The following is a 22399-nucleotide window of genomic DNA, read 5'->3' on the forward strand; positions in this document are numbered from 1 at the left end:
TAACCCATTGGTTAAATCAGGTAATCCAGATTCAATGTGGCAGTCTACTAAACCATGGCTTGAAAACAGAAACAAATGGCTCACTGAGAATCCTTTTATAGACTAGCTACCACATATGTTAACATAAATGTGTTACTATTAGACATTGTTGGTCTCTGAATTGCCTCCAATAATATTTTGTCCTACTAGTGGTATGCCATCCAGTTTTTGAGAAACATTGGCTTAGCTTTGTCATCACTGTTTGTTGAGATTACTAAATGATAAACATTTAGAGCAATTTAAGTAGTACAATGTAGCATGAAAGTATTTAACTACCTTTTCAAAGATTTTGTCGTTATGAATGAATTGCTTTTATCTCTTTTGAATTAATGTACTACAGACCCTTCATATTCTAGTCACAATAGAGTGGTTTCCTGCAAGCAATGCGATAAAAAATGATTTAGACAGATTGTCAAAGCCTTGCTTAGAGAGTTCAAAGGCACTTAATAATCTGAACAAATAAGTCTGTGATATCTATTGGTTAAGAATAAAGTAGAAAATATATATTACATTGATTTATTTTTAACAAACAACATGCTTCTTTACACAGCTAAAAAATGTTATGAAATTGCCTGAAGCCTATTTATTCAGCTGTTTGAAGTAAAATATTTTAAAATAAGCTTTATAGACGACAACAAATAAATCAGGTAGTTGAATGCTAATATTTGTAATATGTCTTCAAACCACATAATTAAGTTTCACCAAGAGTGAATTTTTTTATAGAGGTGTCAAGTAAACTATTACTGTTGCAAAATATAATTCTTCTTTTGATCAGCTATTGGCAATATTGCCTACATATTACCCTTACTACTTACAGTAAAATGCTATGAGAAAGAGATAGGTTGAAGAAGGAACTGCTAAGCCAAAAGGAATGAAAATTTGAAGATTGGGAAAATTCTTAGTCTATTCAGATAACTTGCTCTGGAAACAGAGCCAAGGGTATGCTGGTTAACTTTTTGGTGAAGAGATTAGGCATGCGACTCATAGACAAGTCAACCATCTCAGTAAAGACAGTCAGCTTGGAACAAGCGGGAAGAGACACATAAAAGTGAAGAAATGCCATGTGAAGACACAGAGATCAGATAAACCTATGACAACAGAGACTGGGGTTACACGGATACAAGTCCAGGAACACCAAGGCTTGCTGGCAACCATGAGAAGTGGGAAAAGAAAACAGGGCCCTGCCCACACCTAGGTTTTATACTGTAGCTGTCAGAACTCTGAGAAAATAAATTTCTGTTGTTTCAAGCCACCTGGTGTGTAGTCATTTGTTATAGCAACCCTAGGAAATAAACGCAGGGAGTCTGATGATGATAAAGAAATCTGAATTCTTTAGAAAAATAGATAAAAGCCTTAACATATGAATATTCAGTAGGCTATCAGACTATAATCTCATCTAACAAAATTAAAATCTCACAGAATCAAGAGAAAATTTGATATTATTTTGTTAGAATTGTAGCAGACAATAAAAATACTGAAATATATTTTAATTTAATTTTAAAACTTTTTCTAAATGTTAACTCCTACCACACATGGTATACTCTGATTGTCTATTCTATTCTGTTCTATTTATTCTATTCCATCCCATTCCATTCTGTTCTATTCTGTGCCATTCCATTCTGTTCCATTCTATTCCTGTGATGTCATAAAGAGGGCAGTGATTGGCAGTGCAGAACCTTAGAAGTGATCTCCTGGTGAGGTATGGAGGTTACCATGGACACCAGTGTAGTACAGAAAATCATAAGGGGGATAAAAAGAAAATGATGAGAATACTTTCTTCACATAAAGTACATATTTCTAAAAGATAATTATTAACTTGTAATTTTCTTACTGAGTTTTCTTTGTCTCAAACTGTGATCTTTTTAAATGTCAAAGTCCCTCCTAATAAAAGCAATAAAGAAAGATCTTGATGTAAGTATTATTAACAGTTCTTCCCATTTTATCGTATTTTGATCCTTTCCGTCAATTTGCAAAGACCTGTAAAGTTAATAACAATGATTAGAAGACAGAACTCTTCATGGTGGCGGCAGCGGTGAGGATGCCGTGATGAGCTGCATGCCTAGCAGGCGCTGGAGGCCCGCGGGGCCTCCCCCTGCCCCGGTGCTCTGCACCCTGATGCTCTGCGGGTGCTGATCCAGCTCTGGCCGCGATGTTGGTGAAATATCTCTTGGGCCAGAGCGTGCTCCGGAGTGCCTGGGACCAGGTGCTCCCTGCCTTCTGGCAGCTGCGCCGAATCCCTATGGCAAACATGTCTGACAGAAGACATAGCCCACCAGGAAAGTACCCCTGATTAGAAGCTCCTGCCCCCAATCTCCTGACCAAGACCAACAGGATGCCTGCTGGCGGAGCGACTGATTGCTGCCACTGTTGCTTACTCGGTGTACATCCTGAAGGGTTCTATTGTGGACCCACAGAACCAGACCATGACCACCTTCACCTGGAACATCAACCACGCCTGGCTGATGGTGGGGGAGGGACGATGTGTTTACTGTGTGAATTTTTATAACAGCGACTACACGGAAATCCATGGGGAAGCATGGGGCACTTCTAGCTTGCTTGGCATCTCCAAAGCTGTCCAGGAATTTGGAATCGCCTGGCTCCAAAGCAATGTGACCAAGATAATGAAAGGTTTGGAATACATTTTGGCTAAGCTGCAAGGTGAGGCCCCTTCCAAACCCCTTGTTGAGACAGCCAAGGAGAAGTCAAAGGAGATGGCGCTGGCAGCTACCGTGAAGGCCGAGGGAGGACCTTGCCAGCAGGGCAGCCAGCAAGCCAACCAGCAAGCCAGCAGCAGCAGCAGCAGTTGTATAGCCAGCCCAGGCCCTGGTGCACCCCCGGCTGCACCCCCTCCAACCTCCCCCCTGTACTTTATTATTAAAAGTCAGCTTCCAGCCCTATCTACTGTCTGGGTGGTGGGTTGGGCTGCTGTCTGTCTGGCATCTACAGTGCACCAGGCACGTTACCCACGTCTGGGCCGAGCCTGCTTCTTCCCGCATCAAGTAACTGAGGACTGAGAGGCAGAGAGGTGCTGTGACTTGCCGGGAGTCCCAGGGTGCAGGCAAAGGGCACGAGACGGTACGCTCCACCAGCAGGGACCTTTGTTTTGTTCTGTGCTGCATCCCAAGTCCTGGAACAATATCTAGCACATAATAGGCACTCAGTAAATATCTGCTGAGTTCAATCAGCTCCTCCTCCCCCCAGAACAGTTTGAAGACAAGCGGGCTGTGCTCTAGAATAAAAATCTTGCCCCATCAATGTTATATAATTTGTTATGATAGAAATACAAATACTGTAATCTTGTTTTTGAAGAAATTATTTCTACTGGTCATTCATCTCTATTTTTAAATACTTGTATATCTTTATATTTTCATTTATTTTATAGATTAATAATACAAAATTCTGAAATAAATGTAATACATTATATATATATATATATATATATATATATATATATATAATCTCCCAATATATAAAAACCCTGGGTCCATCACATCCAAAACAACCAGAGGCTCAACCTACAACCCAGGCTGTGCACGCAGCAGGCCCTGGTGGGTGGGGACTTGTGGCAGCAGAGACGGGGATGGGGGAGGCGGGGCTGGCACTTACACTCACTCACAACTGCACACACGCACAGACACACACAGCGCCCACCAGCTCACAGCCTTTTCTCCCTTTCTTTTCCTCCCTCCCAGCTCGCTCTCAGAGCCTCTCTCAGAATGAGGAAACAAAACAGACTGGGCCTGAAGAGGCCTGGATGGAAGGGAGGGCGGGCAGAGGGTTGAGCGGCCCCCACTGGTTTCACCCTCTCCCAGCTGGGAAAAAGGAAGAGGGAGACAGGGAAGCAGGGAGGCCTGGAGGACTCCTGAGAAAAACAAAGAGAGACAGAGACTGGGCGAGATCAGGTCGGCAGGGGAGGGCAGTTGGGGGCAAGATCAGGTCGGCAGGGGAGGGCAGTTAGGGGTGATCAGGCAGGCATAGGCAGTTGGGGGCGAGATCAGGCTGTCAGGGGAGAGCAGTTGGGGGCGAGATTAGTCCAGCAGGGGAGGGCAGTTAGGGGTGATCAGACAGGCAGGCAGAGGGGTTAGGGGCAATCAGGCAGGCAGGCAGAGGCAGTTAGGGGCGATTAGGCAGGCAGGCAGGTGAGCAGTTAGGAGCCAGCGATCCCAGATTGCAAGAGGGATGTCCGACAACCGGCAATTGGACATCCCCCAAGGGGTCCCTGATTGGAGAGGGTGCAGGCTGGGCTGAGGGACCCCCCCCACCCCGTGCACAGATTTCATGCACCAGGCAACTAGTACATATATATCCTATCAAATAAAAGATGCCAAAACCGGTTTGGCTCAGTGGATAGAGCATCGGCCTGTGGACTCAAGGGTCCCAGGTTCGATTCCGGTCAAGGGCATGTACCTTGGTTGCGGGCACATCCCCAGTGGGGGGTATGCAGGAGGCAGCTGATGGATGATTCTCTCTCATTGATGTTTCTAACTCTCTATCCCTCTCCCTTCCTCTCTGTAAAAAATCAATAAAATATATTTTTAAAAAAGATAAAAGAGTAATATGCAAATTGACCATCACTCCAACACACAAGATGGCCACCCACATGTGGTCAAAGATGGCTGCCCCATGTGGACACAAGATGGCCACCACAAGATGTCCAGCAGGGGAGGGCAGTTGGGGGCAACCAGGCCTGTAGAGGAGGGCAGTTGGGGGTGATCAGGCCAGCAGGGGAGGACAGTTGGGGGGGACCCAGGCCAGCAGGAGAGGGCAGTTGGGGGTGATCAGGCCAGCAGGGGAGGACAGTTGGGGGGGACAAGGCCTGCAGGGGAGGGCAGTTCGGGGGAACCAGGCCTGTGGGATTGGGCCTAAACAGGCAGTCGGATATCCCTCAAGGGTCCCAGATTGGAGAGGGTGCAGGCTGGGCTGAGGGACACACACCTGCCGTGCACAAATTTCATGCACCGGGCCTCTAGTCTGTGTATGCGTGTGCGTGTGTGTGCGTGTGTGCGTGTGTGTGTGTGTGTGTGTGTGTGTGTATGTCATAGTAGTCACATATTTACTTTTCTACTCAGAGACACTGATGGGGACATTTTTATGTTTTAGGGGCATGCTGTATGTATGCAATAGAATATAAATAAGACCACAGAGCAGTGGCCCACAGAGAAAAACAATCACATCAGTTGAACAGAAAATATATTTGTCAGGGTTCAATAAGAGAAGCAGAACCAGCAAATGAGTGTGCGTGTGTATGAATTTGTTTCCGGGGATTGGCTTACATAACTGGGAAAGCTTGTAAGACTAATGTCTTCTAATTGATGCTAGATGTGAGGTTGACAGGACAGAGTAAGTACAAATGCACATGGGGAAGACCAAAGCAGGATGCAATCCAAAAGCCTGAGCCAGAAACCCATGAATGGACTGAATCCATGTCTTGTTTCCTCTGGCCTTGGTAATGAGGATATCTTGCAGAAACCATACCCTTCATTTCAAAGCTCGTCACAGACACACAGTGCAGGAGTCAGAAAGCTAAAGGATGTTCCAGGGAAAGGAGGAACACTTATAGGTTCAGCTACTGCTTTATGCCTACGAGGTGAGTTAGTAGATCTGCAAAATGTGAACTACAAAACGCTGTTCGTAACCTTCTGACTTCCAAATAGCACAAGGATATACCTTGTGGCCTCCTCTTATGCCTCAGTTGATCTTTCCAGGCATGGGTAGATATTCATCCTCTGTATTATCTTAGGCCTTTGTAAATTATAATAGTTTCCATGCATTAAACACTCCCTATGCAGCAGGCACATGTGCTGTCTCATTTAATCCTCTATAATTTCTTGTAAGGTAGGATATGTCTAGGATCATGCTCATGCTCTGAACCTCCAAACCATTCCCATCTTTAATACAGCACATATGTGAATATACTCTGATAATTTCTATCTACATGTGTCTATCTTTCCCAGTATCCTGGAAACTCCTTAAAGACAAAGCATCATCTTTTTTTTTTTTTCTTTTCCAAAGTCAATTTGTATTTTTTCTTTTTGTACTTTATTCACTCTATAGGAACTTGGATTACCAGTTTTGCTTTTTTTTTTTCTTGTAAAAACAGAGAATAAAATCTCCTTTTAGGGTAACATCAGTAAATTATAATCAAATACTTCTTGGGGAGGGCAGCAAAATTTAGGCAAATAATAATGTATAAAAGCTTCAAGCAATTTCCAGAAGCTTAACAGATTTTTTTTTTAAGGATCTAAAAACCTCCGTCAGTTTTTTGGAGTGATAAAGTACTACCATGATCTGGTACAAAAATGTTCAGCAGCATTCCGGGGAGAAGTGACTGCTGTCAGGCACCAGGGAAGTGCTCCCAAGGTCATTTCTCTTCACCTTGCAAACAGCAGCAAAAAGAAAAGGAATGCTTTGGTATGACCCGGTGCTAAAAATAACATTTAAAGGCATTAATAAGAGACAAATATTGAATAAGGAAAGCAAAAGCACAATAGAGTGGTACCCATATTAGGAAAGGGGTCTTCATTGGAGGACTTTACTGACAGCATCCTCAGGGCCCGAAGCACATTATTGGGAGAGATGTCATTAGACCTAATTTTAAAATAGAGCATCTATTAGCAATGCTAGAGAAAATTTTTGAAAATAGGAAACAGTAAAAAAAAATATCGTTTTATATATAGGTAAGCAGAAGGCTTTTATCACTTATTCTTGATTTCCACCTTTAAAAGTATTAAGTGTATGATTCCAAAGGCATTTTGAGCTCTTCTTGAGAGGCAGGCACGATGCGAGTCCTCAGACATACAGTGGTGAATAAGTCACCTTTCTGAGATGAAACTATGATGGGCGCACATGCAAGAAATGAGGTGACTGCAATTTACAATAGCTAAGATCTGGAAACAGCCTAAGTGTCCATCAGTAGATGAGTGGATAAAAAAGCTGTGGTACATTTACACCATGGAATACTATGCAGCTGTAAGAAAAAAGAAGAAGAATTTCTTACCTTTTCAGACAGCAAAGGGACCTAAAGAGTATTATGCTAAGCGAAATAAGCCATTCAGAGAAAGATAAGTATCACATGATCTCACTCATGTGGAATCTAATGAACAAAATAAACTGATGAACAAAATTGAAACAGAGACATGGATACAAAGAACAGTCGGACAGCTGTCAGAGGGAAGGGAGATCGGGGAAAATGGAAGAAAGAAGGTGAAGGGATTAGCCAAAAAACATATATACACAACCCAAGGACACTGACAACAGTGTGGTGATTGTCAGAGAGAAAGGCGGGGGAGGCATGAGTAGAGAGGCGCAAAAAAGAGGAAAATGGGAAAATCTGCAATAGTGTCAACAATTTAAAAAATAGAAAAAAAGAAGAAACATAAAATAGACCCAAATTAAGTCTACAAATTTACTGGGGGAATCCAAAGAAACAGAATAAATAAATGCAACATGTGATCAAATTGGATACTTTTACTATAAAGGCCATTATTTGGACAACTGGAAAAACTTGTGGGGTCTGCTTATTAGATGACAGCATCTGTATTACTGTTCATTTCCTGATTCAAATGGCTGCAGTTTGACTATGTAAAAGAATATCTAGTTTGCAGGAAATATATTCTAGAGTATTTTAAAGAAAAAAAAGAGGTGAAGATAGATAAGGTGGGGAGGTGATTTTTTAAGACTTTCTCTGTTCAATGAAAGAGCCTGGGATTTATATTGAAAGTGATGGTTAACAGATAAACAGATTTGATTAGGTTAATGTCATTAAACTTTATCTGGTGACTTAGACTGGGATTTATACTGAAAGGAATAGTTAATAGATAAACAGATTTGATTAGGTTAATGTCATTAAACGGTATCTCTTGACTTTGGGATTTGTGCATTTGAATGAATGAGACTGAACACAGGAAAACCAGTGGGTTTTTATGGTAATGGCAGATCAGAAAAAAAAGTCAGGAGATGTTGAAGGCCTTAACTCAAAAAATGTCAGTGGATTCCCAAAGAAGCAGATGTATTTGAGATATATTTAAATAGTACCATTGACAAACTAGGTGATTGAATGTGGAGTGTGAGATAGAAGGAGAGTAAATCCTGACGCACTTGAACAATCAGGTCATATATTGAGAATAGAATAACTAGGGAAAACACATCAGTTGAACACCTACCATGTGGCTGGAGCTTTGCACACATCATCTTAATTTTTCTGATAACCCAAATAAGGAAACTGAACTTCGAAGTGTTTATTTAGATAACATGTCCAATGTGACAGCTGGTAAATTGATAAAGTAGAACTCACATTCAAAAGCCCAGCCTATTTTGGCATTAGATTTATATATTTTAGTTTGAGTTCCCAGTAAAATTTCAAAATGGAGATGTCAAAATAGAATATTGCAAATTTTGGCTAAGGATGAAGGCTATATAATTTTGAAATGTGAAACCCTGAGAATGTGCCTCTTCTGTTCATAGAGATTGACAAGACCAGGAAAATATTTTTTTTAAAAGAAATCTTCATCAGTGTCAAATGACTACAGTTAAAAATACTGTATGGTATATAGGAAAGTTGTTAAGAGAGTAGAACCTGCCCAGCTGTTGTGGCTCAACAATTGAACATCAGTCTAGGAACCAGGAGGTTGCTGGTTTGATTCCCCATCAGGACACATGCCTGGGTTGCCAGCTCAATCCCTGGTGTGGATTTTTAAAAAAGAGAGTAGATCTTAACAGTTCTCATCATAAGAAGAAAAAGTTTTATTGTATCTATAAGAGATGATGGATATTAACTACACCTATTGTGATGATCATTTCACATTATATGTAAATAAAACCATCATGTTGTATACCTTAACTCATACGGTAATGTATGCCCATTATTTCTGAATAAAATCAGAAAAGAAATCAAGTTAAATAATGACCCAAGGTGGCCAGGTGATATAGCGATATGATGATTGTTCGTAATGTTGAAAATAGTCTCTCCATAGTGTTGAGGAGAGGGGGAGCTAGCTTACATTGTCTTTTTTTATGAAAGAAAAGGAAATGAAAGAGACAGGAATTGTTCAAGAAGCTGGACACTTAAAGGGAGGAGAAATAAAAGGGGATGATAGTTCTAGGACAGCTATTTGTAATTATTAGCAACTAGAGGCCTGCTGCATGAAAATTCATGCACTGGAGGGGGGGTCCCTAGCCCAGCCTGACCCCTCTCACATTCCAGGAGCCCTCAGGGGCAGGAGGCAACCCAGCAATCAGGGGAAGGCGACGCCCCCATCACACCTCTGCTGCTGCCACTGCCAGCAGCACAATCCTCGGCCCGCCCTGGTTACCTGAGCCTCGGGTGGCCCTGGGTGGCTGGGAAGCTGCCATCAGAGGCTTGCCTGTGCCTCGGGCATCAGCTGGGCAGCCTCCATCTGAGGCTTGCCTGTGCCTTGGGCCAGCCCTGGGAGGCTGGGAGGCTGAGGGTACTGGGAGACCCTGGAGGCTGGTATGCAGTACAGCCGGGCCTGCCGCCCCAGCAGAGCTGAAGGGACTAGGCGCCGCCATCTTGTGGCTGTGGGTGCCTCCATCTTTGAGGGTGTGGCAGTCAATTAGAATATTCCCTCCTTATTGACTGTGGGTGCTGCCATTTTGTGAGGGCGTGATGGTCAATTAGCATATTCTCTCTTTATTAGATAGGATATCCAAGTATGTTTAAGTGCTGTCATTAAGGAGCCCCTCAGCCAGGCTTACTGTGCAGGGAAGGCAAAGGTCAGGTTTTGGTTTATTATTTACTTTTTCATAGTAACAAAATGATGTTTTCTGCTGATTTACCAAACCCAGTCATTCGGGAAATGCAATATGTACATGCTGATAACTGACATTTGGGAAGACATGAACACTTCACATCTCCTGTTCTCCAGGGTAGCATTGTTGCTGAAGTTAAAAAGCTAAACTATGAGCTATATTATAGAACATTTTATCAGGTATGATTCGCTTGCAATGATTATAAAGGACAAGTTTGTTCATATTGATCATCACTTATCACCACAGGATATGGAAATAAATGGTCAAGACTGTGAGACATGGACTGGGCTGAGTGTTTTTCTTCCTTTGTCTGGTAGTATCCACTGGCAATTCACAGAATCATGAAATAACTTGAAATACAATGGGCTCATTACAAGTCACAGTGCAGTATTTTTATTACTGAAAAAAGTCATCTTAGGACAGCAAATGTATAGTATTATTATATCAACTAGTGGCCCGGTGCACAAAATTCATGCACAGGAGGGGAGGTGTTCCTCAGCCTGGCCTGCACCCTCTCCAGTCTGAGACCCCTCGAAGGATGTTCTACTGCTGGTTTACAGGGATCGGGCCTAAACCGGCAGTCGAACATCCCTCTCACAATCCGGGACTGCTGGCTCCAACTGCTCACCTGCCTGCCTGCCTGCCTGATTGCCCCTAACCACTCTACCTGCCACCCTGCGCACCCCCAAGTGCCCCCCATTGCCAGCCTGCTTGCCCCCAAATGCCCTTCCGCCAGCCAGATCACCCCTAACTTCCTCCTCTGCTGGCCTGCTCATCCCTACCTTTCCTCCCCACTGGCCTGCTCACCCCCAACTGCTCCCTGCTGGCCTGCTCACTCCAAACTTCCCTCCCCCAATGTCCTGATCACCTCCAACTGACCCCCACTTACGGCCTGCTCACCCTCAACTGGCCCCCCTGCTGGTCTGCTTACCCCCAACGTCCCCTGCTGTCCCATCCTGGCCTGATCACCCCCTGGTGACTCAAGGTCCCAGCCCCTCCTTTTTTTCTTTTTCTTTATTTTTCAGTGCCTCCTTGAGTGGAGGCCACGGCTGGCTGGAAGCAAGTATCTAGGATTTATTTATCTTCTATAATTGAAACTTTGTAGCCTTGAGTGGAGGCCAGGGCCGGCCAGGGCGGGAAGCTTGGCTTCCTTCATCGCTGGGGGCAATCCAAGCCTCCTGCTCAGCTCCACCTCTGTGGCCACCACCATTTTTATTGGGATTTATTTATCTTCTATAATTGAAACTTTGTAGCCTTGAGCGGAGGCCAGGGCTGGCCAGGGCAGCAGGGAAACTTGGCTTCCTCCATTGCCAGGAAAACTCAAGCCTCCTGCTTGCTGCAGCTCTGTGGCCGGATTAATTTGCATACTCACTCCTGATTGGTTGGTGGGCATGGCTTGTGGGTGTAGCAGAGTGATGGTTAATTTGTATATTTCTCTTTTATTAGTGTAGATTGGTGATTATCTAGCAATATTGTTTTCATGATCTTACAAATACTTAACATTTTGAACCTTTTCACATTTTTTATTTGTATTCTTCCAATAACCCATAAACTAGAATTAGGCCTTTAGTTTATTTTTAAATCATACTTATTCTTTTTCTGGTCTATATGTAATGCTCATGGCATATGGTAAGTAAATGTTCGAATAGAAAATTAAAATGTCATTCATTTATTTCACCCATATATAAACACTATTTTTACTATGTTTTTATTTCCCATTAGACTTTATTTCTGTATGAAAAATGTATTTCTTAGGTAATTCTTTTATAAAATGTATCAAAATACTCTATTTAAAAATAACATTATTTTATTTATATTTCTATATGATGGCATTTTCTTGTTAATCCTCACCTGAGAATACTTTTCCATTGATTTTTTTTTTTTTTAGAGAGAGTGGAAGGGAAGAGGGGAGATAGAGAGAGAGAGAGAGAGAGAGAGAGAGAGAGAGAAGAGAGAGAGAGAGAGAGAGAGAGAGACATCAATGTGAGAGGGGACACATTGAATCTGGGATCCAGCCTGCAACTGAGATACATGCTTTTGACCAGAATCGAACCTGAGACTCTTTAGTTCGTGAGCTGATTCTCTAACCACTAGGCAACTGGCTAGGACTAGAGTTGTTTTTAATTTAGGTGTAACCAATTAAATTCCTGCCACCAGTATATAAGATTGCTAATTTATTTCACTTTTACTTTGAGATTTGTTTCCACATTTTGTTTGAAGTTTTGCTAATTTAAATACGAAATATCATTGTTTCAATTTGCACTTCTTTTTCTATAATTAACTTCTTAAAATGATTATAGTTCAGTATAGTCTAGGATAATAAGATCATGGGACTTAGGGTCAGACAGATTTGGTTTTAACTCCGCAGTTGCACCTGCTAGTAGTGATATACTTTTAGCCAGTAACTTAACCTTTGTAAGCCTGCTTCTTCTATGATAATTCTAGCTAACAATCACTGAATGTCAAACATTGTTCTGAGAGCACTTTACGTATTAATTCAACAACTCCATGTAGAAAGAGCATTATTGTTAATCTACAATCAAAGTTGTTATCCCCTATACCATGCTGGCCCACAATGCTATTGGAAGCCTTACATGAAACGATGTATGTATGTAGAACATTTTAGCACTATTCTGAAAACAAAGAAAACATGATAATTAGTAGCCAAAAAGTTTTTTTTTTTCCTTTAAATGGACTATGTCCTTTTATAATTATTCATTGCTATTTTTAAATGTTCTCATCAAAATATATACATTTTTTCATAGTATGTTATAAACCATTTGTTTCTCATTTGCTGCAAACTTTTTTTCTCCTGGAATCTAAAACAACAAGTTTTGGATGCCTCTCAAAAATATGAGTAAGACACAGGAATTTTAGAAAGAAGTACAGTTAGGACACAGAAACAGTCTGCTTTTAATTGGTGCCTTGCTTCACTGTAACAGGCCATGTTTCTGTCAAGCATGGAATGGACCACGGGAAGTAATTCTGAACAGCGAGGCGTGATAAGAATGCCAAGCAACTTTTCTACCTTCTGCAGTCAAATCTACACTTTGTTATCAATTTTTAGACTATCAAACATACATATTCAAAGGTCATCAGAAGAGGTAAATTGCAGTTGACCTTGAATAATGACATAGATTGTATCAAGGGAAGTAAATAAAAGGGCATTCTAGGAAAAGGAATAACAAGAGTAAAGTCAGAGCAATAGTAATACACCCGATAATAGTTTAACAAGGGATGTTTAAAGGCCACAATGCCACCCAGAGAGGCATGCACGATGGTATTGTTGCACAGCGAAGAAAACTAAGGCTCACATCATGCTGGTTCTCATTTTTATACCATTGCATTTATGGTTCCCCAAACCTTGATGCTGTGATCTATGCACCTTTGTTCAGCTAAAAATCACTATTTGTTATTGATGACACAATGTGTCACTTCTACAAATCCTGTAAGTTATTTCCTAATTCTGCCTTTTGCAAAATAGTAATAATTGTTCATCTTGCTCCTTAACCTAATTATTTTTAAACTTTAATTTTTGTATATTTTACATTATTGTAAGTACATTTATTTTCCACATACTAAACTTGAGGACAGGGACTATATCATGTTTATTTTTGTATCCATAGTGCATGCCACTCCGATCTTAGGTGGGTTAGTGGGATTCTTGAAAATATCTGTGCAGTAACAATTCTTCTAATTAACTTCATTATAGTAGAGACAAAGCTGGAAAAGTTAAATTACCTCCATTACAAATACAGGGTGTAAAGTGTTCTCCATACTTAACATGATAGAGATGGTGAAAATGGAAATAAAAAGAGTAGGAAATAAACTTTTAAAACCCTGTAAAGAATAAATGATAGAATTTAATGGCAAAATGGAAGTAGAGGATTTAATAAAGGAAAATATTCAAGAAGAAGTCTACCCAATAGTTTGTGTTTCTATGACTCATTAAAACTAGACTGGCATTTGAAACAATTATGGAACACAGAACCAAGATACAATCAAAACCAGAGCAAGAGTAATGTCAAGAGCCCTGTCCACTGCTTTCTTTCGCTGTCTGCCCAAGTGCTTTCTTCGACAACTTGGATGAAAATGTACAGGCTTTGCCATTAACGATATGAGGGCCCTCTCCAAACTGCTAATTGTTCTCAGAGTAAGTTTCCCCACATCTTCTTAAATAAGAAACATGGTCTTTACAATATAATTAGAACTGTTTACATTTCAAATAAAAGCAGACTAGCTTCCTGCTGACTAATCCTCCCACTAAAATCAATAATAATTGTTGAAAAAAATAAGTGTTAGCATCAAAAAGCTAACAAGACAGCAAGCGCTTAAAGTGTAAAGATCCCAGAGAGAAGGGGAAAGCCTGAGCACTGATTTTAATGTATTAACAGTTTGACCCACAAAAATTGAAGTTAGGGTCTACCAAGACAAGGGGCTTTCTCATTAAAATCCCTGAAAAGCTGGACACTTCAGATAGGAGTGAATCACACAGTTAAATTTAACTTCGGCAAAGTCTAAAGCATACCATAAAGGTAATTCAATCAAGGACTGTATGAAGGTGATCTGCTCTTATATAACTGCCCCCTGCCAAAGTAAAGGCAGGAAGAAGATAATATCAGCCAGAGCCTAAAGTTATTTTTACAATTGTTCATATACAATGAGTAGCATTAAATCAAATACTACCAGATATATCAGGAAATAACATCAAATGAAGAGGCAGAGAGACATCCACAGGATACCCAACTTTGCACTTAAAATAAAAGCCTAATATGCTAAGTGTCCAACTGTTTGTTCAACCATTCGACCAGTCGCTATGACGCACACTGACCACAAGGGGGCAGACACTCTGACCGGTAGGTTAGCTTAGCTGGCTGCTGGGGTCCGGCTGATTGGGACTGGGCTAGACAGGCCGGACACACCCTGGAGCCCTCCTGTGGTCCCTCCCAGCCCCGATGGTGCACCGGTGGGGTCCCTCAGCCTGGATGTCAGAAAGCTGGTTTCTGCCTGATCCCCGCAGGCACCAGGCCTTTAGTAGGGGTCATAACTGTGATTAACATATTGAGAAATTAGGAGATTTTAAAAGAGGAAGAAAAACATTTAAAAAAAAAACAAATAGAAGTTTTAGAACTCAGAATACAAAAACTGAACTTAAAAATTTAGCTGCTGTGTTGAGTAGCATATTGGATACAGTTAGAGAGAGATTAAGTAGAATGGAAAAATAGAATAAAATAACATCCAGAGATTACAGAATAGAAAAAGGGCAAAATACAGTGTGTCCCAAAAACATGTATACACACTGTAACAGGTGATAGCTCTAATTTGAAAATGAAATGTATTTTAATAAACACTGCTTTTATAATTATTCAAAGTGTGTATATACATTTTGGGGGATATCCTCTATATAAAATAAGTATTTATTGGACCTATATAATTCAGCGAAAAGTCCTAATGTACATATAATTAGACTTCACAAAAAGAGAGTACTGAAAAAATAAAGCAAGTAGTTTTTGAACAGATAAATTAATTGATGAACCTTTTGATAACTGATAAAAGGCATCAAGTTACATATTAAAGAATTAAAATGTATCCTAATCGTGATAAAAAATAAGAAAATTACAACTGGGTACACAGTTACACTGTTGAAAGACAAAGACAAAGACAAATCTTAAAAGCAATAAGAGATTAAAAACATCTTGCTTTTGCCCTGGCTAGTATGACTCATTGGTTGGGTGTCATCCCGTTCACCAAAAGGTTGCCTGTTTGATTCCCAGTCAGGGCACATGACCAGATTGCAGGCTCAATTCTTGGTGGGAGGCATTCAGGAGGAAGCCAATTGATGTTTTGCTCTCATGTCAATGTTTCTCTCCCTCTCTCTCTAAAAATCAATTTAAAAATTATTTAAAAGACATCATGCCTTCAATAACTGATTTATAAACAACAAAAAATGAGGTCAGAGAACAATTGAATTATATCTTCAAATGCTGAAAGAAAAAACTACAACCTACACTTACCCAGTAAAATTAGCATTATAAATGAAAGAAAAATAAAGATTTTTTTTTTTTTAGACAAAGGAAAGCTGACAGAATGTGTTGCCAACAGACTTACTTTAGGAAATAATATAGAAATATTTTAAGGCAGAAGGAAAATGACCCCACATTGAATTGTAGAAATATAAGAAAAGATAAAAAGCAGTGGAAATAGTATGTGGATAAGTAAAAATAAAAGTGTAATCACGGATGTGAAAAAAAATGACAACGTTTGTATACTGTCTGTACAAATGTAAATGGGTTAGCCACTATAGAAACCAGTATGTTGGTTCCCAAAAAAGTAAACTAGAACTACCATATGATATAGCAAATTTACTTCTGAGCACATATCCCAGAGAATTGAAGTCAGGATTTTGAAGAGATAACTGCACATCCATCTTCATTTCAGCATTATTCACAATAACCAAGATTTGGAAGCAAACCACAAGTTCATAGACAGAAGAATAAACAAACTGTCATATAAATAAAATGGAATATATACAGTCTTAAAAACTGAAGGAAATACTACCATTGTGACAACATGGATGAGCCTGGATGAAATTATGCTGAGTGAAATAAGCCATTCTCAGAAGGACAAACTTTGTATGACACCTTATATGAGGTATCTAAAATAGTTAAACTCATAGATGGAGAAAATAGAATGGTGGTTGCTAGGGCTAGAATGAGCAGAAATGAGAAGTTGCTCTTCAATAGATGTAAAGTATCAGTTATGGAACATTAATAAGTCTTAAAGGCCTATTGTAAAACAAAATACCTATGGTTAACACAATATGGTACACCTGAAAATTTATTAAGATGGTAAATCTCATGTTATGTGCTCTTAACACACACATACACAGGACACAAGAAAACTTTTGGAAGATAGGTTTATTACCTTGATTGTATTGATAGTATCATGGGTATATTGACAGATCCCAACTCATTAAATTGTGCACATTAAACTTATTTTTATGTCAATTATACCTCAAAAATTATTAAATTTATCACCTCTCACACTCTTCAAACTCCTACTTTAATACTTCCTTCAAAAATCTTCATTCAAATTAGATATTAGAACTGACATAAAAAGGAAAAGAATAAAGCATTTAGAAGACAACATAGGAGAATATCTTTCCAAACACGAAATAATCCAAGTATTCTTCAACAAGGCACACAAATTACTGACGGTAGAAGAAAAGCTTGTTAAACTGTACTGACATAAATTTAGAGACAATCAAATGCAGAGCTAGTTTTTCTTGTTTCATGTAGGCTTATTTTAATAGATCGAGGTTATGTTTGTAAGATGTGTGTAACCTAATTTTTGCTAACTTTGTGTTCTAAAGTGTTTAGCTATCAAGTGGATTCCTTAGTAGTCCAACTCTTTTGTCACCGAAGTGTTCTGAAGTATAACATGGTTAAAACAACTTTCATCTCCTAGGATCCACTTTTTAAACCTTCCATCTGAGGAGTTATCAACCTCATGTGCAACCTCTAGAAATTAGTATGCAAAGCTGAACCAACTTGATGGGAGTAACTATCCAGAGGGCTTGTTTTCCAAAGGAAACTATTGTTTAGAATAGAAAAATCATAAGCTCACCTAGGCATGTTTTAAACTCATTCAAAAATAACTCCGAGCAAGTTCTGTGAATGAAAATGTAGTGCTCGAGTCACATTCTTTTTTAAAAGGTTGTGACAAATACAAATGAATTAAAAAGAAAAAAAGAAGAGAACATTATTAAAGTGACAAGGCAAGACAGAGTAGGAAAAGATATTTGATAAATGTAAAACCCACAAAAGACTTGTATCTTGAAAAAATAAAGAATTTCTAAAAGTCAATAAAACAAAGAGATAATGAAAAAAGACACAAATAGCCCTTCACAAAAGAAGATACACAAAGAGCCAATAAACATGAAGAGTTGAGAAACTTCATGAGTTATCAGGAAACTTCTGAGTGGAGCCAAACTAAAAGACTGAGAACAGCAGCAAATCCTTGGGCAAAAGAATTGAGCCACAAACAATATTTTATCTTTATATAAACTTTCAGAACTCTGTGATGCTGCATGTCAGGGTAGTTGTTACATTAGGAGACAGAGGATGTGGTTGGAAGGGCACTCAAAAGAGACTTCTTGGATTCTAGTATTGTTCTATTTTTTCACCTGGTGGTGGTCCCACTGATAATTTCATTGTTAAAATTCATAAACTCATATACCTATGATTTGGACTTTTTCTGCAGGTTATATATCCTATATAATAAAAGGCCAATATGCAAATAGACTGAACAGCGTAACAACTGAACAACAGATCAACTGGTCGCTATGATGTGTGCTGACCACCAGGGGGTGGGCGCGGAACATGGCAGGCGTCGGCCACGGTGAGATGGTGGAGCAGGTGAGTGGGGGCACCAGACCAAGGCGGGGTGCTGGTCGCTGTCATTGGGGCAAGCCTCTGGTGGTTACTGAAAATTTTTTGTTTCTGCATGCCACAGTCCCGCCCAGCACTCGCACCTGCTGCCAGCATTGGCCCCGCTCGCACACGCTACTGGTGCCCAGCACTGGCCCAGATTGCTCAGCGCCATCTGCGGGTGCAAGCGGCTGCTGGCCCCAATCGCCCCTGAGGGCTTCTCCACCTCCCCCTGCTCCAGAGGGGCAATCGAGGCAGCAGCCGCCACTCGCACCCACTGCTGGTGCTGGCTCCAATCATTCTGGCCATCAGTGGGTGCGAGCAGGGCCAGCGCAGTCAGCACATAGGAGCGGTGACGGTGAGAGTGGGGCTGTCCGCAGATGGGACAGGGGGCCGTAGTGGGAGGGGCTGGGCAGGGTTGCAGAGTATGGGCCAAAACCCACTCCTGTGCCCACCATAGCCTCACGGCCCACAGTTTCTTTCAAGGTGCACAAATTTGTGCACTGGGCCCCTAGTATTTTAATAAAAATATTTGGAAAACAAGTATGTAGTAACTATGTAAATATAATTTTATTCAGACTGAAAAAAATAATACTTAAAAAAGTAATTTTTATAAGGTATAAAATGTGACTAATTTATTTCCTAGCTAGCTAACCTAACTGGCCAACTTTAAATTGTCTTCATTTCCCTGTCCTTATAGATATAAACATTATTCCACTAAGAAAGACTAAGATAACCAATTATCCACTTCTCTATTCCCTGCAGATTCATAATTATATTGTTATTGTCATTAGTATAATAAAAACATTTTAACATTTATATTCCATTCTTTAATCATAGTTTCACAATTGTTAGCCTTTATTTCATATAAAATTGATTCAATGCTAGTAACCCATTCCTTTATCATAGCTTTGCCAGTCATCTTTTGATTGCCATTTATTCTCAACAAGTATTTTTCAAGAATTAGATTCATAGATATTACAAGTTCTTAATTATTTAATGTTTGAAAATATGTATCTCGATTTGATTTTTGAATGGTAATTTGTTGGGTAAAACAGTCTTTCAATAGAACTTTACATGTTTAATTATTATTTCATCTGTGAATATGCAATGAAGAAGTATGAGGGCAACCTAATTGTTTGTTCAAATGCCCATACAATTATTTCTTTATCCTTAAAGTACAATAATTTTAGTAGGCCATATACTGGTGTTCATTATTCTGTATCATTATATCTTTTATTCTCTCTTCCTCTAAGTCAGGAAAATTTTCCTCTATACATCAGTCTTCCATTCTATTTTATTTAATAACAGCAGATGAGGATTATGCTTTGACCATAGCTCCTTTTCTGTCTTAACTTTGTAAACATTTTGTTTCTTTCTATTCCATTTTGCTAGAATATTTCAAGCAGTCTAGAAGTCTATATTTTCAATGATGTCTAATTTCCCTTTTATTGCTTTTGAGCATGATTCATTTCTATGATAATTTTATTTTCATTTATTTCATCAGAGCTCTGTCAGCTCATAAAAAACTATTGAGTAATACATCATATGTTAAATGACAGCTTAATATATAAACACACAATTTAAATAATAATGATAATAAAAACACCCAAGTACCAGCCATCCCACTTAAGAAATAGCAACAAACCAACCTTTGAGAATTTGGTGTACCTCTCCTTTCTCATTCCTCCAAGTTAAATAATCTTAATGACAAAATTATGGTCAATCATTCTCTTGCCTCTTAATTTAAAATTTTAATTTTTTAACATGCATCACTATATTAATTTATTATTTTTACATTTTGGGGTCTTATTTAAATAATAGGATGCTATTTATAATACATAAAGTTTTAAAGCTATTGGAACAGAAAGCAAATAATTAATTTGGAAATATTTCATATTAAATGGTAGAAATATTTTATGTTAAAAGATGCAATGAAGAAGTGAAAGTTAACCAAAAAAGTAGTCACAGAGCTTCAGCTTTTTAAAAAAGTCAAGGAAAGAATTTGTAATAACTTATAAATACCAAAAGATGCCACTTTAAAATTATTATCCTATAATAAAATATAATAAAAAGGATACAAAATTATATAGGTATTAAAGCAATTTCTGAAGTACTTGTTATATTTTAGGGACTTAGTCCTATTTTCTGTATAATTGTTTAAAAAAGGAATGTGAACAAAATATAAAATATCAGTATTAATTTTTACTGTGGTGGTTATTGTCATGCCTCTTCCCATTTGTTTTCTTGATTTTTTTTTATCCTCTCATATGCCAGGACAGGATTCACTTAATGGCCCCAGAGCAGGGTAAAATGCAAAGGGTTCCCAGAACACTGCTCAGACACTGATCGCCCCTAGCAAATGAGGGTAGAGGTTTAAATATACCCTCAAGGATCTCTGCTTGTCTATAAACAAATGGCCAAAGGATCTCCTTGATACTCCTCATAGGTTAATCTTTAAGCATCACAATAATGGTAGCAAGTAGAATATTTAGGGGGAAAACACACTAATTTGAGTTCACTTTTCATAGAAGTTCATTTCACATAAAATCTCAAAGCTATTTTGACAACAAAATACACTTTCAAAAATATCTTTTCAAAATAATAAATATTTTTAGGAAGTTTGATTTGCTTCAGGGAAATTCTGTGGCTTTTTTTAATTTATATTTTACTTAAACGTGAAGTGTGCACGAATGTGTGCCCATTAAGATTAGTAAAGGAAAAAACATAAAATGCAAAGAGCCTCTTATGTTAGTTTGCTTTTAAATGTGCTTTAGTCAGAGAAAACCCAAACTGTTTACATTTCCATGGGGTGAGGACATTTTCCATCACTAGTACCAGATACTTCAATCATGTATATTTTTGGCAAACTGATCAGTGAAATGTGATGTCTCAGTATATTATTTTGCATCTCTTTGATGATACTGAGACTCTTTACATATGCTTATTGAAATTTTATTTCCCCTAAAATTTGTCTATTAATTCCCCTGTTATTAGTTCTTTTGGGTTTTATTTTCTTACTGATATATAGAAACTCCTTGGATATCAGAATTATTAACCCTTTACTAATTACTATAAATGTCTTACATATTTTCTTTTTGTGTTTTAACTTTTTATGTGGTGTCAATCTTTTTTTTACAGCACCTAGATTGTTTCATGGTTCACAAATTCTCACCCAAATATCTTCTTTATAAGTAGTTGCAGTTTATTATCTATCAATCATCTACCTATTTACTTATCCTTTGACTTTATGCTTGTCACACTGTGTCATTTGGAATAAGGATTTTGGTTATTAGTGGCATGTGCCAGATTAAAGCCGGCATTGAGTAACAATATTCACCTACCTAAATAGTTTGAAAGAATAAACAGCATTTATTACTAGATCCAATGGTCTGAAAGCATATGAAAAAATGAAACTCTAAATAAACTAAATTACTTTTTCAGAATAAACTTGACCAATTACCCTCCATGCTGTCTCTTAGAAACAACTTCCCATGGCTGAGAACATGACTTCATTCTTTCAGTTCTTCACTTGAAGGTGTGATCTTTCATTTGGCAAATATATCATTTGCTTTTCATAGATGTAATCAGGTCTGCTACTGTGTGAATGCAGCAATTGCAACAACGAAGTATAGGAAGTTGGTTCAAAAATTAAGAGTGCTATCTCAGCGTATCCAAGAATAGCATTAATTGGCCCGGCTGGCATGGCTCAGTGGTTGAGCCATAAGGTCATGGTTTGATTCCCGGTTGGTCGGGGCACATGCCCAGGTTTCGGGCTCTATCCCAGGTGTGGGGTGTGTGGGAGGCAGCCGATGATTCTCTCTCATCATTGATGTTTCCATCTCTTTCCCATTCTCCCTTCCTTTCTGAAATCAATGAAAAAAAAAAAAAAAGAATAGCATTAATTGAAGTTCTTCACAGCTATCCAAATAGCATTTAGCCAAAGCCAGGAGGCTATCAGCAATTTGGGTTGCTGTCTAAGACTCTGGGTTTCAGAAAGTATGGGAGTCTATGAAGAATTAGCTTAAAGTTTTAGCATGCTTTCTTATAGTCTGATTGCATGCAGATGAAAAATGAGTTAGTGGAAATGTACGATACATCTGATGAAAAAACTGTTATGTGCTTTGTACTTGAAAGTAGAAAAAGATTAATTTAAAACTTCA

At 39.0% G+C, this 22399-nt stretch overlaps 1 pseudogene; it reads left to right on the top strand.

Annotated features, from left to right (window-relative positions):
* The first annotated feature begins 2121 nt into the window (after nt 1-2121).
* LOC103304632 (PRELI domain-containing protein 1, mitochondrial-like) lies at nt 2122-6456 on the top strand (annotated as a pseudogene).
* The last annotated feature ends 15943 nt before the right edge of the window (nt 6457-22399 follow it).

This window comes from Eptesicus fuscus, chromosome 12, assembly GCF_027574615.1.
Source record: "Eptesicus fuscus isolate TK198812 chromosome 12, DD_ASM_mEF_20220401, whole genome shotgun sequence".
Taxonomy (NCBI): domain Eukaryota; kingdom Metazoa; phylum Chordata; class Mammalia; order Chiroptera; family Vespertilionidae; genus Eptesicus; species Eptesicus fuscus.